The sequence below is a fragment of the Montipora foliosa genome, chromosome 5, assembly GCF_036669935.1.
Source record: "Montipora foliosa isolate CH-2021 chromosome 5, ASM3666993v2, whole genome shotgun sequence".
Classification (NCBI taxonomy): domain Eukaryota; kingdom Metazoa; phylum Cnidaria; class Anthozoa; order Scleractinia; family Acroporidae; genus Montipora; species Montipora foliosa.
The window spans coordinates 7,735,605-7,745,604 of NC_090873.1; the positions used below are offsets into that span (position 1 = coordinate 7,735,605).

Below are 10,000 nucleotides of genomic sequence, written 5' to 3' on the forward strand. Positions count from 1 at the left end.
CCGCAATTGCGTTCTATTTCTAATCAAGCTTCGTTGGCCAAAGACGAAAAGTACCTACGATTAGGAAGGAGGGGCATTCTGTTTGGTGTCTTGTTTATCAATTTATGCTAGCCCATGTGTGTCAATTGTTGGTTGCATTCCATCGAATATGGGAAACTACCGAGAAAACAGCAAGTTTCTTGCCAATCTAGTAGATGGCTTAGCCACGGATGAATGATTTCTTTGTGCATTATTGAAATCCCTACCATATTCATCACGTGAGGATAACTGGCCAATCATCGAATTGACAATAATACCCTGTGTGAAACCCAATGAATTTGTGTTCTGCGGGGCGAATATTTTCTTCCATTATATTTTCCAAGTGTGTTAATTCATGATTTCATATCCACGAAATCCGGTACACTTAGAAGGTAGCTGTATATCAATTTATGTCAGCCCATGCCTGCATGTCAATTGTAGTTCATACATGGGAGACCCCGACAAAACAGCGATTTTCAAGACAAAGACATAAGAACTTGCTAAATAACCTTTGGTTTGTTGCCAATCTAGTAGAGGACTTAGTCACGAAAATTCGCGGAATGCCCTTAAAGCGAACAATCTAAACTGTTTTCTTTGTGCCTTAATTAAATCCCTGCCATTAGTGTATCACGCGAGGTCATATATGGGAGCCCCGACAAAACAGCGACTTTCAAGACAAAGACATAAGAAAGTGCTAAGGAACGTTTGTTTTGTTGCAAATCTAGTAGATGGCTTAGCCACGGAAATTCGCGGAATGCCCTTAAAGCAAACATTACAGGGTGTTTTCTTTGTGCCTTAATGAAGTACCTGCCATCAGTTTACCAGGTGAGGTCATATATGGGAGACCCCGACAAAACAGCGATTTTCAAAAGAAAGACATAAGTACGTGCTAATTGAATAATCTTTGGTTTGTTGTCAATCTAGTAGATGACTTAGTCACGAAAATTCGTGGAAAGCCCTTAAAGTGAAGATTATAAAGTGTTTTCCTTGTGCCTTAATGAAATCTCTGCCATTAGTGTACCTTGTGAGGTCATATATGGGAGACTGCGACAAAACAGCGACTTTCAAGACAAAGACATAGGAAAGTGCTGAGCAACTTTTGGTTTGATGAAAATCTAGTAGATGGCTTTGTCACGGAAATTCGCGGAATGCCCTTAAAGCGAACATTATAGTGTTTTCCTTGTGCCTTAATAAAAACCCTGCCATAAGTGTACCACGCGAGGTCATATATGGGACACTGCGACAAAACAGCGACGTTGAAGACAAAGATATAAGAAGATGTTAAGTAACTTTTGGTTTGTTGCCAATCTAGTAGATGGCTCGCGGAATGCCCTTAAAGCAAACGTTATAAAGTGTTTTTTAACGAAATTTCTGCGATCAGTTCACACGTGAGGATAACTACAACTGGCCAATCATCGAGTTGACAATAATATCCTTTCCAACCCCACCCTTTTTTAACAACAATAGTAAGAGAACGAGTAGAGGCGAATTGCATCTTGAACGTAGCATTAAAAGAGAAGCTAAATGATAGTATCTAAGAGTCTGATGGATTTGGATACTATTTTATTAAAGCACTACTGGCTAACAAATTAGTTGACCCGAACACCTTTCGAACACCGTTTTTCATTCCCATCACGCAGAATGCCTATTGTTCTAGGGACATTTATTTGCTGTGCAGTCCAAATAATAGATCAGCAAAATTAGTGGCCAGGCGTGACTAGAGTGCCTCTCATTGGTTAAAGATTACGCGAGATTTTTCGAACAGGAATAACTGCTTTGCTCATTAACTTGTCAAGGTGGGGATAAGGTGTTTCTTGTATGAGGCTTTGAGCCTGATAATATTGACTACTACCAATGTCGCAAAACGCCAGTTTTAGGATTTCCATAAGATTCGCTTGTTTACCGGAAATAAATGATTCAAAGAAACATTCTGTCACTAGCTCCTTTGAAACACAAGCAAAAGCAAAAAATATGCTTTTGTCGGATCATGTCCTCTTACGAGCAAACGGCAGACCGAAATTAGCTCTTTACAACGAGTTAGCCACAACTCGATTCATATTACTTAACGGAGAAAAAAGAAGCGAGATTGAAATAACATTCATTGTTGGCCTTAACTCGCGTAGATACGCACAATTGTGGTGCTGTGTATATCTTAAATGAAGAAGAGCAAGCAAAATGTGCGAGCTTGCAGGATTTTAGCATCATTGAGCTTGGTATTTTGTTACGTTAAGAATCATGCTTAGTTATAACAATCATCCGGTGTTTGGTAAGAAATCCAAGGCGTGCTCTTTGTGAAAAGGGGCGTGTCTCTGTCTGAAACCCAATGAATATGAGTTCAGTGGAGGGAATATATTCTTCCATTACATTGGCCAAGTGCTGGGTAATTCATAATTTCATATTCACGAAAAACTGGTACACAGAGAGCACCAACTCCAAAAAAGCACGATCCTTCCCTCAAAGCTAAGTTCACTAGCCAGCAGAAGTTGTTCAAGTTGCCATCGTTCAATAACGACACTGCCCAATAATATAACAAAAAAGAGAGAAACTATTTTGCAACCAAGGAAGATATATTTTTTTTAAAGTGTAAGGGGATTTTTGTGACGCAACTTATAGCCACGATGTCCTAAAAGAACTGCCATAGGTATATATATCGAAAACAACGAGTTACACCCCTTAAATTTAGAAAAATTACGAAATGCATGTTTTTGGGATTCCAAATGAGAAACATCAAAGTTCTCATTTGACTACGTACTGTTAAAATGTTTTTATTAAGCATTCATGCAAAGCGTTTTGGAGTCTTAGATTAACACCAGAAACCTCTACAGTCAACTTTAAACTGTAATTTCCCTCCCATTTATGAACGTTGCACAGGATTACCTAAAAAGAGTTATGAACAAGCATGAAAACTAATTTAGCCTCGGAAGAGACCTGAACTGCTGAAGTTGTTCCAAAAAGTTCAAGGCAACTCAGTAGATATATATTTGTTGGTGCTCTATTTCACCAGGGTGGTTAAAATAAGAAAATCATAGTTACCTTGGACACTATGGATTATCCAGAAGCAAACGCTTAACCAAAGCGGAAAACTTCCTTGAATGCGGTGCATGGTGTCCACCTCCTCGAATCAGCATCACTTTGATATAATGCCTGTTCTATGAATTGATAAACTTTATATTTTTCCCAGGTTCACAACTTGGCGTATCCAATACCAAATGACAAGTTAGAATTTTCCTTTGACATTTTTTTTTATTCAGTTCTCTGCCTGTAATCGCATTACGTTTGACACTATTGTTTAAAGGAAGACTACTTGAACATTTACGTGTTTATGTGGTGGTTTAGTTTTGTTTTTGGTTTGAAAAGTTAATTTTTGTTCAAACCAGTTTGCTGGTTTAATTGTTTTAAAACACTGCCCATTTTAACATATTTGGGTATCTTTCTGTGATTAATTTTATGGAGTATGTACAAAATAAACTAGAGAAATCATTTTAAAATTATTATGATGGATTGTTGTCGCTGGTGCTATCAAAGACAATAATAATTAGTTATGCACGTGAACAATAATCTTTGGTGTTTAGGGATAATCGTGCAAGGCTTGGTGATTAGGGTTAAGCTCTCAATTAGGTTTACGCACTTATTTGAAACGGATAGCAGTTCAGGAGGTGTATGACAACTGCAAACTGCCTACAAATAGCACTGATAAACAGTGCTTAAGTCTATACCCATTTCCAATAACGCTGCGAAGCAGTATTTAAGTCTAAGCACCCATTTTAAAACGATTAGCTTTTACTGCGAGTTACAGTTAGTCTGCGGTCTGCAAGTGTCAGACACTGCATTCTAGGTAAGGGATTGGCACGCATTGTAGTGATTGTAGTAATCACGTATTTGCAGTCTTTAGTCTAAAACAACCGCTGTCTTGGTTTTTGGGCTAAGAATATTGGCTCATGGTTGGTGGAAGTAAAGCATTCTTTCACATGTAGGATAAAGGAGTTTAGTTTGTAAAGAAGCTGTAGTGCTGTGTCAGTGGATAATTGAAATAAACAAAAGGGTTTATCAACTGAGTTGATATGGTAAGTTGATCACTGTAAAGAAATTTGAAAGCTGACGTTTGGAGTGTTAACCCTTCGTCAGAGCTAAACCCTTTTCTGTCTTTCACAAGAAGGACTACTTTTCATAATGAATAAAACAGTGATATTTCCAATAATACCTTTGGCAATACAACTTGTGTAATAGAAGATTTAAAATATTTGTCTCTCAGATTTTCAATTAAATAGAGCAGTATACAACTGGAAAGTAACTACATTACACTAAACGTAACGATGGTATTATTTGTACTGTTACAATATTAATTATATACTAGAATTTATCTTGAAAGAAAACGACTCATTTTGCAAAATGGCCTGTTAACAAGCTGAATGTAAAAGAAATGTCTTTGAAATAATCGAAAGTAAGATTCGTAGCACTGCACAGGTTTAATGTTATAGGCGAAATAAGTCATTGGACTTCTCCACACTTGGTCACTACTCGAACACGATGGTTTTCGATCTCAGTTATTGGTGCGAAGTCAGAAGGACGGAGAACTATTAGGTTTAGAATGGGGCATGATATCTCAAGTAAGCAACATAATATTTCCTGATGAAAATTCCGGTGTCAGATGTCAATATTCCAAAAGGTCGGACACAAAATGATGCCTTACTTGACGCAAAAGAGTTTGAAAATTCTTCGAATTCTTTGTTAGACCACGCGTAGTGGTAAGTAAGTATCTCGAAATATATATTTCATCTAGGGGTAGGGGAGTCTGCTAGTCTTTTGAGAACAAACTAGGAAATGTCGCTGACCTTCTCCCCTTAAGATAATCTGTGGAATATTGTGGATGATATCCGAAATTGTCGACGGCGAGGGAAGGGTTAGTCGCGTGTCCCGCTCATAGCGGATCAGTCCGCCATTTTAATGTGGAAATTCACATTCTACGGACCGACGTACGGGATGCAAAACAATTTTTTGAAAGGTAAAAAATTTTCGCTACGTGTAAAAGGGAAATTTTGGTTTATTTTGTTGTTTCTGTTTTATCTGGAGGGAATCTACGTGCCTACTGTACAACAACAAGCACATTTATGGCTACTAAATTACTGTGATAGCCTTTGTTTTACTCAAATGTGCCTTTGTGGCTTTTATTTTCCTTTCCTTTTAAGATTGGCAAATGCTGTTGAAACAAACCCCGTTGATGAGCGCTCTGGACCAAGGCCACTTCCTGCTTTCACCGTACGTGCTCGCACGTGCAAGACTTCCCACTAACCGTTCGGTACCGCTCGTTGTTCCTAAAAGCATGTTGGGGTACAAGGGTGGCACTTTACCATCAAGTCGATCTCTATCAAAGAGAGGAATGTTGGAGCTGCCATTGCAATTGGTTGTTGGGCATTTTCGGTGCATGGAGTGGATGTGTTGACAACTTTCTGGCTGATTTCTGCATAATTTCTTGAAGCCACTTTTCCGTAATTCGACCGTGACTGTGTGCTTGGGACAAGATTTGAAACAGTTCCCGTTTTGGAATTACTTTTTTGCTGTTTCCTGTAAAGAGTTCCAGTAACCCAATTCCTTTGATATAGATGTGTGAAGGAAGGAAGGGTGGGGTAGGATGGAGGTAGTGGAGAATATCAGGGAGGGGTAGGTGAATAAGAGGGAGGGAAAGATGTCTAGTGAGCACAAAACTGCTGACAGAGTTTTCGTCCAATATAATCAGTTGTGATTCCCAGAAATGAAATTGATACACGCTACAACGTCATGCAACTTTGGAAAATTAGTGAATCACACAGGGCTTATTCAAATATTCCTCTCGACTGCTGGCGGTTGTCACAATTCGCACAGTATCTTAAGGCTGAAGAGGCTATGAGTCATCAATTTTAACAATCATTTTGTTTTTTACCCTGCGGGCATCTGTTTTTTCCCAAACTCTTCTCGAAAGAGAGACCAGAGCGAGCAACCGTTAGATTTTTCATTGATCATGTGCAAAGTACGTCACGCCCCACGTGATGCATTTGACATCACTTCGTCAGCACTTCGATATCACTTCGTCCTACTTCAAAACACAGCAGGCTCGCCCAAATGCGGCAGTTACGTAGCTGAACGCATGCGCAAGCGGAAAAACAAGTTTACCAACTCGTTTTACCGGTTCAAATTTAATTTTTTCGTCCTTTTTTGGGACCCTAAATTTAGACTAGAGAAAAATTAGGGTCAGGTTAGAATTAGTAATGGTTATTCCACGACTCACTATAGAAACGTAAATACTGAAAAGAACTGTGGTGCAATTGGCTTGAGCATCTTCGTCGTTGCAGTGTCGTGGTGAAGACACAGGACTACAGATCTGGAGGGTCCGAGTTCTTGTACCGGTAAGTGCATGGCACCGTTCTTTGTTCCCTTCCTATGTTGTAGTGTTGAGACGGAATGAAGATGTGTTGAGATGTGGAAGACAGAGCTTTAGGGAAGATATCTATAGGTGTTTTCAGTCCTTTGGGGTGGTTAATAGCTGCTTTCAAACTAGGTAGAGGGTATCTTCAACCAAGGTAAAATAAGGATCACCAATTTAACTCAAGTAAAAACAGATTAAACCTGAACCCGGATTTGACCGACAACATATATTCTTAGATTACAGCATGTGACATTTTCGTTTATTATTACTGGGTTGCCGTATGGCAATCCCAGTCGGAAAATGGGTAGATTTCTCCGTGTCGGTAAAAGTCTTGCCTGTCACTCCCCTGTTAAGTGGTGTCTTTGTGCATAGAGCCTTCTGCGTGTATTTTCTTAGGATCGAGAGGGTAGTGGGAAATGCGTAGATTTCTCTGGTGGACACAGTAGAACGATTAACTTAACCGGCAATGGCGTCGAAAGTCATGTAACGCGAATGGCGTTTTAGTGGATCTTTGAACAAAATATACCCTTTTAATGAAGCTCAATAATGGCAAGTCAATTGGATACTGAACAAGCTTAAAAGCGACGAGTAATGGACTTCGACAACAATCTGTCTCCCGTCGAGCCGTCTTTTACCACGTGTATACCACGTTATATCGGCTACAAACACAAGCCATATAATAAATGGTCTTAATGACCCCCCAACTTGAAAAACTTTGCCTTTAACGCTGCACGTACCACAGGCAACCCAGTGTACCCTCACGGAGGGTCTAGTTGGGGTATCAATTACAACAGTTTGGTGTCTAGATTTGTATCGTGTTACACTGATGGTGTTGAAGTATTTTTGGAGCCAGACTGCAGCTGATAAAGCTTGATATAGCACACCTAACGTATTGCAGAAATGTTATTAGCATCGAACATCCGGCTAGTACTAGTTCTGTTTTTGTTTTTTTGGCTAGTTTTGTGCTTTAGAAAAAGAAAGAATTTTATGCGGTTTAGTTAAAAACATATAATTGTATTGTATTTACACATTTGCATCACACAAAATCATATTCTTTTCCAAATCTCAGCCTCGGGTTTATTCATAAAACTATCTTAAAATTTAGGGAATGTCAGCCTCGATATTATAATAAAACAGATTCTTATGAAAAGAGTGTAGAGCTGCTTAAACACCTCGTTATGTCTACCACAAGACTCGAAAGCTCATCCTTTTCTTTAACCAGTGACCGACCTGTCTTTGTTGAAGTTCGTAACACATGATATGCTCCCTCACGATTCCTTGGTTCAGAAACGAAATTGGAGATCCTCTAAAACAAATTAAAAAAAAAAGAGTCTGGCAGAGTCGCAAGCCAACTTCTCGCTTTACAGTGTAGCTTAAAAAAGATTATAGAGAAAAGCGAAAGAAGGAAAGTTCATTACATCGGTTTTCAAGCCTTGCCGATTATGTAACGCAAGACGATTACTCGTCAGGGATGACAGCGCTAAGATTGGATCGGTCGATGCTTATAAAAAAAACAGAATTGTTCTAAGATGTAAAGCCCAATCTTTAAAAAGCCGAAAGATAACGCGCGAGAGCTGACTGTTGAAGCCTCCTAAAAACTTCAGCACCGGGAGGCAAACGTTTTCAAAAAGCGAATCGTTTTTGCAAATAGCCGCTATGCACGATGAATTATATGCATGCAACTTTCCATTAAACCTAACCTAGTGCTATAAAAATTTAACCATGGTTGGCATCCTTTAAAAAATGCGTCGAAAATCACTCGCTTACCACACTTGTACAATGAATACATCAACTCACCTTTTGCTATCTTTAAGGCCATTATCTTCCGCTTCTTCCCTGCATGTTGTTCGTGACTGCTTTCAACTTTGCCCATCACAAGTGCTGCATTTTGTCTGAAATGAAGAATTGATCTAACATAAAAATGATTGTGCCCGAAAAGAAACAAAGGCAACCGGGGTCAGCACAGCGGTGAAAGCACTCGGCTTCGAGCTCATTTCATATATCAGAGGAAATTGTTGGTCGTCTTCTCTTCTGAGTACTCCGGTTTTCTCCTCCCGTCAAAAACTTGTTTGTGAATTAATTTGCAATCGAACCCCAACCCCCGCAAAGTACATGAGACTCCAATTACCTAGTGTTTGGCCGGATGAGCTTGAGACTTTGATAAATTGATTATTGTTTCTACAATTATTATTAATATTATTATTATCATCATCGTCGTCGTCATTGTCATCATCTTTGTCATCAGAGGAGGTAGCGTGATTCAGTGGTCAGGGTGTTGGGTTTGCATGCGGCTGCTCTGCTGGTTCAAATCCCGTTCTGACCTCTGCTTTGGGTTTGTTTCCGGTTGTCCCGGATTCAAATCCCGTTCTAACCTCTGGTTTGGATTTGTTTATGGTTGTCCCGGATTCAACTCTACCACGCTTTGTAAATAGCCAACTGGGCCCAGTTGTTCAAAAGGCGATTAACACTAATCCCAGATTAAATATTAAGCAAGGAGTTTCATTTCTCTACTTCCAAGTGCTGTTCAAGGCTGATATTCGGCAAAACTTTAGATTAAAAGAGTTAAATGCCAGCACTTGCCCCGCGTGCGTAATTTGTACCTTTTAAGGTGTGCCCGTGTTGTTAGAATTATTTTGATTATTTTAGCATATTGTAAATGTATATATAATTTATAGCTTATTTCTTATTTTTTAGTTATCATAGTATTCATTATTTATTTTATCTTTATGTTGTGTCCCCAATTAGCGACAGCTAAATACATCAACACATGAGTAAAGTTCATCATCATCATCATAATCAAATAAAAAAAGTACGCAAAAGAAACTTTCACCAAAAATTTGAAAACATGAAACAAAAGTTTACGCTAATCCTGGATTAATTTAATCGGCTTTCGAACAACGGGGCCCAGATTGCCTCCTGCCAGTTGGGGAATATCATGTTTATCTTGTGTGTTATTAGGTAGTCTATTACACCGCAAATCAAGCACTACTTGATTGAGACAAGAAATATGAGTTACATAGAATTGTTGTCAATTGAAAATACCTGTTGAGCATTGGTTGTAAAACGCCTTGAAATTTTCTTCCTCGATAGAGTTTCCTGCACGCCATTTTGCAATCATCAACTAAACTCTTTGATAACATGATATAGACGGAACCTCGACCATAAAGGTTTGACAAGACCTCCATAATACAATTCTCCAACATGGGAATCATTTCTTCTGGAAAAAGAGCTATGAGAATGGCGTAAATCTTGAAAATGTTGTTTCGCCATGGCGTTTCTTGAGTTGGAATGTGGCAGGAAAAAAACTGCATAATTTAGTGTTAATTAGCAATTCAAATGCGCAGCCTTGTTGTTTCCTTTCAAATGTAAATTTAAAGACACACTTTTCTTCATCCAATCAATACAGACAGCTATATTAAGAGATCGTCCGCCTAATAAGATGCGGAAGAAACATTTTTACATCATTTGTATTTTAATCCATAGATTTTCAAAACTTGTTGCCAATTTTTGGGTTGGAAAGGGGAGTAGGGTTTGCGCAGCGGTGAGAGTGTTCTCCTTCTACCAATACGACATGGGTTTCAT

The 10,000-nt window shown here is 38.9% G+C and overlaps 1 protein-coding gene across 1 annotated transcript in view; it reads right to left on the minus strand.

The window, feature by feature from the left end:
• The window catches only part of LOC138003525 (uncharacterized), a 30,648-nt gene extending 27,441 nt beyond the window's left edge, over positions 1–3,207 (minus strand). Inside the window, exon 1 of the mRNA XM_068849635.1 lies at positions 3,052–3,207. The gene's annotated coding sequence lies outside the window, so the exon portion shown is untranslated. The remainder of the gene's footprint in view (positions 1–3,051) is intronic.
• Positions 3,208–10,000: the final 6,793 nt, after the last annotated feature.